Below are 7,999 nucleotides of genomic sequence, written 5' to 3'. Positions count from 1 at the left end.
AAGAATCATTATTTGTCCATGCTCTGAGAGATGCAGAAAAAGATGCTTAAATGAATGTGATGTACATAAATGCTTGTAGCTTTATTTTACAGTAGTCTCAACAGTTCCTTACATCAACACTGCCATCGATTGGTTGTTCTGGGCACTTCTTCAATAAATGAAGTTGATTGTCAACCAATGATTAGGCATCTTCTTCAAGTCCATGCAGATCAACTCCGCTCTATATCTTTTAGCATGTGGAAAGCAGAAATCATAAAGCAGAATCGCAGAGTCTCTGGACATCAGCAGCAAATTGTGCTGTCAGTGCACAGTGCAATAGCAAAGGCTTTGGCACATGTTATCTACACATTTGTCAAGGTGAGTGACATTTGCAGCAAATTAAATTGTCCAAGCAACTGTTGGAGTATCTCGGTTTCTTTAGCTGTTCTGAGATCTCCTTGTTCATCCTTCCTTGAGTGTTGATAGCAATGCTGTCTTCCCAACAAGAAAGATGGCATTTGCTTGGGGAGAAATATTATGGCTTGCTACATTTTGTGAGTGTATGGCTATGTGAGTAGCGCAAATGGCCTAGGACTGGAATTTTGAAGGATGGTCTGGTCCCAAATGAGCCTTCTCAGGAGCAAGCTCATCATCAAACATCTCTGGCTCATGTTTTCTCCACCTTCTGAAATGAAGTGGATGGCTACCTCTAGTTGTGTTCCGCTCTTGTTACGGACTTTCAGCTTACAAACATGCAAACCCAGAAGTGTTTACTTCCGGGTTCGCCACATGCACATGCGCAAAAGCAATCTGCATGCTTCATGCATGCGCAGAAGTGCTCGATTGCGCCGTGCACATGCGCAGAAGAGGCGCTCTAGTTGCAGACTTTTTGGGGTGCGAATGGCACCCCGAAACGGATTAAGTCCACAACTAGAGGTACCACTGCACCTATTTTTACTTTGAGGTACTTGGTTAAAATGTATCATTTTTCCGGACTTTTGATAGCTTTGGATGCTTTCGAAACAACTCTTTTAAATGGTTTTGTGTTCTTTCCAACTGCTGCTGTGAAATGCTATTATTAATACGTTTCAATTGCTTGAATGGCTGTTCTTTAAACAGTGTCTGGACAGAGTTGATCCAAGTGACAGTCTGTGCTCGGACTTTCAAAAAGCTGTTGAAAAATCCCTCACCCAAAACTCCTGAGCAAGTTCAGCAGTCATCTGAAAAGAGGACAAGTCCTCTTCTGGAGCAATAGCTGGTCAATGAAAAGGGATAGAGTAGGAATAAATTGATGCAATGGGGGGTGTGTGTGTAACAAGTGGAGTCTACCAAGGCTCTGTACTAGGACCAATGCTTTTTAAGCTGTGTCATGAATGATATGGAGTAAGGAATGCATAGTAAGGTGGCCAAGTTAGCCGATGACAAAGTTTGACAAAGTGATATAGAGTATTAAAAACAATGGATTATAAGGAGATCCAAAAGGATCTATCTCAAAGTGCAAAAGTGATTCAATGTAAGCATATGAAACACTGCACCTTGAGGCATATTCAATGATGGAGTTTCATGCTCCAGCACTGGGGGTGGAGAGCAGGCGGGGGAGGGGCTGGTGTGCATCCCAGGGGCAGGGCGTGCCACCCAAAGGGGCGGGGTGCACGTCTTGGGGGGTGCGTTGCCCAAAGGGGTGTGGCATGCATCCTGGGGCATGGTGTGCCGCCCGCAGGGGCGTGCTGCGCGTTGTGGGGACATGGTGCGCCGCCTGCCAGGGCGGGGTGCCCAGCGTGTGGGGGGGACAGCCGCAATGGAACCCCAATGGGATCATGCTGCCGGGGGCGGTGCGCTCCCCCCGCCCCCCTCTTCCTCCACCAGTGGGCACATTATTATTATTATTATTATTATTATTATTATTATTATTATTTCACTAATTGCACACATACACTATTGGGGTCTGGTGGACAGCTCAATGAATATGTGCAGTAGCTACAAAAAAGGTTAATTCCATGCAATGGAACTCTGGGAAAGGGCTGGATATAAAACTGTCAATGTCACAATACCATCACGTAGCTCTATGGTGTGACTACACATTGAATACTGTGTACAGATCTGGTCACCACACCTCGAAAAAGGGCAATGTAGATCTAGAAAAGGTTCAGAAAATGATCAATGGGATGGAACACCTCCCCTAAAAAATAATGCTACATGTCTGCCTTTTTAGCTTATAAGTTTATGAACCAGAAATTTATAAGTTATACATGTAGAAGTGTGGTTTATAAGGGGGAACGTGGCATAAGTGTTGTGTTGTGAAGAAAGAAAAGCTTTTCTTTCTTTTGTAGAATACAAAAACTCAAAGTTATCTAGTGAGGCTGAATGTTGCAAGATTCAAGAGAGACAAGAGGAAATACTTGCTCACTCAGCAAATAGTTAAACTTTGGAACTTCCTACAACAGGATATAGTGATTGCCACCAACTTGGACAGCTTTAAAGGAGGATTATATATAAAATCAGGATAAAGAATAAAGAATAAAGGATCAAATAGGGCCAAAACAGAGTATCCGGAGTGTGAATCAGATGTACGACTCAGTAGTGGTGACCAGGACAGGGCCCTGTTTCGGAGTAAACGCCTTCTTCAGCTCGGTTTTTTTGAGGACTATAAATCTGTTGGAAGTCTGTATAATTTAATTCTTTTATGTTTCTTTTTCGACATGCGTCTTAGATAATTGAATCCAAGTTTTCTAGCGTTTCTCTGTGCGTTTCTCTGTGCACAGAGAAACGCAAGAAAACTTGGATTCAATTATCTAAGAGTAGGAATTATTCCTTAAATTGAAAGTTGTGGCCAGAGTTCTTGGTATATCCTTTTCAGTGCATTTCCAACAAGAACTCCAATTTCTTTAAAGGATTAGACACATTAATGGAAGATAAGACTATCAATGGCTATTAGTCGGGATTGATGCGCAAACTACTTCCACAATGGGAGGTGGTATGCCTCTAAAACCCAGTTGCTAGAGAACACCAACATGTAGAGAACAGTTCTGCTCATATCTTGCTTGCTGGCTTCCAATAGTCATCTGGTTGGTCACTGTGAGAACAGGATACTGGACTAGATGAACCTTTGGTCTGTTCCAGCAGACCTTCTATTTGGTCCTTATATTCTTAAGCCTCTTCGGGAACATAGGAAGCTACCAAATCAGACCAGCTCTGTATTGCTGACACTGAGGGACAGCAACTTTCCAGGGTTTAAGGCAGAGATTATTGCTGATCAACAGCTTTTCATTCTTGAGAGAGAGAGAGAAAAGTTGGGTAAAAATAACTTAAATAAGTGTGTGTTGGAATCAATGTGATGCCGTTTTTCTAAAGCTATCCACATTATCATTATTATTTAGGATCCATTTTTATGGACCATTGATCCTCCACAGCCTGCACTGCAGTGTCTCTTTACTTCAAGAAACCAGGCAGGAGGGGAGAAATGCTTGCTTTGTAGTTTGGTTCAAGTTTCTGAGGTATCATCAAGGGAAGCTAATTCCATCGGTTGCATTGCTGGTTGGCTTTTGTAAGTCATGGATAAATTAAGGTTTCTAAATGCCATTTCACAGATTACCAGGAAACAAACCTGGGTTTATCATGGTTATGCTGTCACACACACTCTCATTTCTGAGTGGCAAGAGACCTCATGCCAGATCCAACCTTGGTTTTGGTTTCTTTGGAAAGAAGGTCACTGGAAACTGTGGTCCTAAGATAGTGGGTTACTTCAATTTCAATTGATTGTTCACAGTTAGTTACAGATTGATCATCTTCTTTTCCTCCATTAGGTTTCCAGGGAGGCCCTGCAACACGGAGAGCAAGTGAAACTTCTCTGTCCTCCCAGCTCCAGATGCCACAAGCCCAGACTAGCCACTTGGCTATTGTACAGCTAGGATGATGTATGGTCCAGCCAGGTGAGGGGGGTGTCTCCCCTCTTCTTCTAGATGCATCACTGGCTAGATGTTTCTATGGCAACACATCTGTATGGCATCCAGAGGTTCCTACCAAATCCATTGTATAAACTGACCCCAATTCCTTTAATCCAGTGTGAGAAAATGTTGTGGTTATTCAAACATCTGTGTTGGTCCTCCAAGTCAAAACAATCTTTAGCTTTATTAGTGCTGGATCAGGCACATCTGGTCCAGCCTCTTGTTCTCACAGTGGCCAAACAGATGCCAAGAGGAAACCTGCAAGCAGGACCTGAGCACAAAAGCACTCTCCCCTCCTTAGGCTCCCAGCAACTGGTATTCAAAAGCATTGCTGCCTCTGACCTAGTGGCAAAGACCAGCCATCATGGGTAGTAGCCATTGATAGCCTTATGCCAGTGCAAGGATACGATAGGACTTCATCTTGGCAATTCCAAGCCTCTTTGTGTAGCAGGATATACAGCCCCCCTCCCCCACATCAGCTCTAAAGGGATAATCCGGTTCCCTTGTAAACAAATGTTTGGCATTCCTCAAGACTCATATGCAAAACTGAGCCATATAAGAAGAAAGAGAAATCTTGATGAGTGAGAATAATCAATCAGCAGAGAGCCTTGATCACTTTCCCCTCCCCAATACTCCTGTTCTCCAATATCTCAATCAGTTTTCCCCTTCTCCCACTCCCTCCATCTCTCTGTGTGTGCAGGTACATTTGTATAAAGGGGTGGGCGTTCTGCTTTGGGATGCGGGTGGCACTGTGGGTTAAACCACAGAGCCTAGAGCTTGCTGATCAGAAGGTCAGCGGTTTGAATCCCCGCAACGGGGTGAGCTCCCGTTGCTCGGTCCCTGCTCCTGCCAACCTAGCAGTTCAAAAGCACGTAGAAGTGCAAGTAGATAAATAGGTGCCTTTCTAGTGGGAAGGAAAACGGCGTTTCCGTGCACTGCTCTGGCTTACCAGAAGTGGCTTAGTCATGTTGGCCACATGACCTGGAAGCTGTACACCGGCTCCCTCGGCCAATAAAGAGAGATGAGAGCTGCAACTCCAGAGTCGTCCATGACTGGACCTAATGGTCAGGGGTCCCTTTACCTTTATTCTGCTTTGGGGTAGGTTATATCCAATTAAGCCAGTGTGAAAGCCAGTGTGGTGTAGTGGTTAGAGTGTCAGACTAGGACCTGGGATTCTATGGTTCTGTTATGAGTTTGTGGGTGCCAGGGTTCAGGAGTGCCAGCTTGGACCTGGGACCGTGGGTGCCCAGGGCCATGGGTACCATGCAGCTTGCATGGCCCTGGCACTGAAATTTGTGGGTGCCTGGCCCCTTCATGGGGAATGTTGTGGGTGCTCGGGCACCCAGGGCCCCAGGGAGTTGGCACCTATGCCAGGGTTTGTGGGTGCAAGACACCAATAATTCTTGGGTCTAGTAAATGTCAGAATTTAATCAATGCGTGGAGAGTTAAACTGGAAATCAGACTCTCTGCTCCCTGTGTTCAAAAGATCACCTGAAAGATGGGCCATTAGTGAAGGTTCTGTGCCAGCCAGCAAATGGGAAGGAACCAGCTCCCCCCCCCCCCAAAGCTCTGAGTGCATTAGTTAGAAAACAATTGTATTAGGAGGAAAATTTAGGATTTCATTTGGCTGTGGTGTGATCAACAGGTGTCTGTCTGTTAAACACAGCAAGCCTGAGGGGTGGGAGTGGGCAGAACACAATGTGGGCTGCCTGTTTTGAATTGGAGGCTACAGCAATGGGAGATATGGGACCCTCTTGGGGTGTATGCTGTGTATGCCTCCATTGTAGGCTCTGGTTGTCTGTGTGTGAGAGTGTGTATGTGTGTGTGTAAATCAGCCATATATCATAAAGACACTGCAGTCTCCACTGTGCATCATTTTGAAAGATCCCTGGGTCTAAACCCCTGGAATCTCACACCACTCATACTTGAGTGGTATGCAACAGTTCAGTTCTCCACTTGGCCGTAAAGCTCACTGGATGACCTTGACTGCTATTTGCGGCCTCTCGGACTAACCTACCTCGCAGGGATGTTGTTAGGATTGAATGAGGAAGGGGGAGAGCCACTTTGAGCTCCTTGGATAAAAAGATGGGGTGCAAATTCAATAAATAAACAAGCAAGCCAGTTGTGCTGTCAGCAGAGCCATCGGATTGAATTGACCCTGAGTTAGTTCCGTACATTTCTTTCAGCAGGTCTCCCCTGAGCGGGACCTCCATGGTCAACCCAACCTTCTAGCTATTTACTGCAGACTTTTCTAAGCCACGGAGGGAGCCAGAAACCAGCCCCCTCAAGCTTCCTCTCCAAATCATGTCCCTGCCCACCCTACTCCCACACCCCATCTCCTGGCAGCGAAGTTCCTAAAATAGCAAGTCTGCAAGAACATCTTTTTAGCACTAGAGCCGTGTGAATGGAGGGGAAGCTGTATTACCGATAGAGTTTACCCCTCTTCCCCCTTGCATTTTTGGGGGGCGTGTGCGCGCCTTGCACAGTTGCTTCCACACGCCTTCGTAGCAACAGCAGCAGCAGCAGCAGCAGCAGCAATGCTTTTCAGCACCCACGAGCGAAAGGCGGCAGCGCTTTCCTCTCGCCTCCCCGTCCCTCCCTCCTTTTCCGCGCAGAGCCCTGACATGCTTTCTGCTGACAAATGTTCACCGAGGCTGCCGAGGATTTAAGCATGCCGGGCAGCGTCTCTCCAGCTTAGGGGTCCCTAGTTACGCAATGGCTTATCCAAAGCGGCGCAGCGCCACGGTCGCCCAGCGAGCCTGCCGGAGAGTTTGGGACTATTTGGTTTCGGGAGCCTCGTCCCCATAAGTCTTACCCTTACCCCGCCGCCTCTGCCGCTTCGCAAGCCTCTCCGCCTACTTTTTTGCTTTCAATCGGCTTTTTTTCCCCTGGGGGAAGGGACTGGTCCCCCCCCTTTCTTTGGAAAGTATTGAACGAGGTTTGTTGTTGGAGATGGGCGCCTAGATGGATGCATTTGCTGCAGAGCCTACTTTCTTTACGGCGCGGCATCGGGAGAGGTAAGAAGAATTTCTCAAGCTGCTTGCGAGGGTGGATCCTTTTTTTCCTTCTCCTCTCTGTCCCCCCCCCCCCCCCGCTTTCCTCTTCCGCACCGCTTGTCTTACAAGCCTTGCCGGCTCTGCCATCTAGAGCACTTCGTGAGATCACTCCAGTGAGTCTGCTGGGTTTTTCTCCCCCCGTCCCTTCTCTTCCCCCACCCTCCATCCATCTCTGTCTCTCTGTGTGTTTGTGTGCACAGGGGTGGATATCCCCCCTCCTTTTCTGTTCTCACATGCATACACACATATACACAGAGAAGCTCTGCTAAGGTGAACTTGGAGACTTGCAATGCTCACATGCGTGTGGTACCCTGGGATGCGTTTGGAGCCATATGCCTGCAGGGCTGCTTAGTCGTTCAAAATTGTCTTTGGGAAAAGAAAGGGGGGGGGGGAGAGCAAGTTTATTCCTTCTCTGTCTGACACACACACACACACACACACACACACACGTCTTCTGCTGTTTTCTCTCTCTTTTTTTTCTCGGTTTTTTTTGGGTGCTGTGGATATTACTAAGAAGTCTGAAGGATTCAGTCATTTGGACCTCGCTGAATCAGGGTCCATCTGCCAAGGTTTCTTCCTATAAATATATTTTCATAACCGGTGATCGACTGAGGATTTTTTAAAAAAATATCATTATATTTTCATTTGAAGAAGAAGGGGGGGGGGCAAGGATGCATGGCATAGAAAGAAGAACTAAGTACCTTCCGGAGATTATATTGCCAAACCAGGGATAAATGTGATTCATCAAAGGTAAGAGCCGGGGTGTTTCCTATCAAACTCTCATTGTATATATAACATAACCTTTTCTTTAATGTCTTAGAGAGCATTTGAGGTGGGTTTGAAGGGCATTTGTGGGGAAATGCATAACTTTATTTGTATGTTTCTAAGACCCTTGGTAACAGAGATCTTGCGGAGGGAAATGAGTCTTGTTTTTGCTTTGCTTTTAATAAGGGGGGGAAAGGAGTTCAAAGGAATTGCATGGTGTGTGTCTCCCTTGGATGAAAAAAAAAACTGCTGCTA

At 46.3% G+C, this 7,999-nt stretch overlaps 1 protein-coding gene across 3 annotated transcripts in view; it reads left to right on the top strand.

The window, feature by feature from the left end:
- The first annotated feature begins 6,319 nt into the window (after positions 1-6,319).
- Positions 6,320-7,999, top strand: part of LRFN2 (leucine rich repeat and fibronectin type III domain containing 2) — a 237,755-nt gene continuing 236,075 nt past the window's right edge. Inside the window, exon 1 of one of the 3 annotated variants that reach the window (XM_083497190.1) lies at positions 6,320-6,940. The gene's annotated coding sequence lies outside the window, so the exon portion shown is untranslated. The other 2 variants (XM_083497193.1, XM_083497191.1) reach the window with 2 other exon arrangements.

This window comes from Podarcis liolepis (assembly GCF_965112155.1).
Source record: "Podarcis liolepis genome assembly, chromosome: 3".
Taxonomy (NCBI): domain Eukaryota; kingdom Metazoa; phylum Chordata; class Lepidosauria; order Squamata; family Lacertidae; genus Podarcis; species Podarcis liolepis.
The sequence above is the reverse complement of the archived record's forward strand: the minus strand, read 5'-3'. Positions and strand labels throughout refer to the sequence as shown.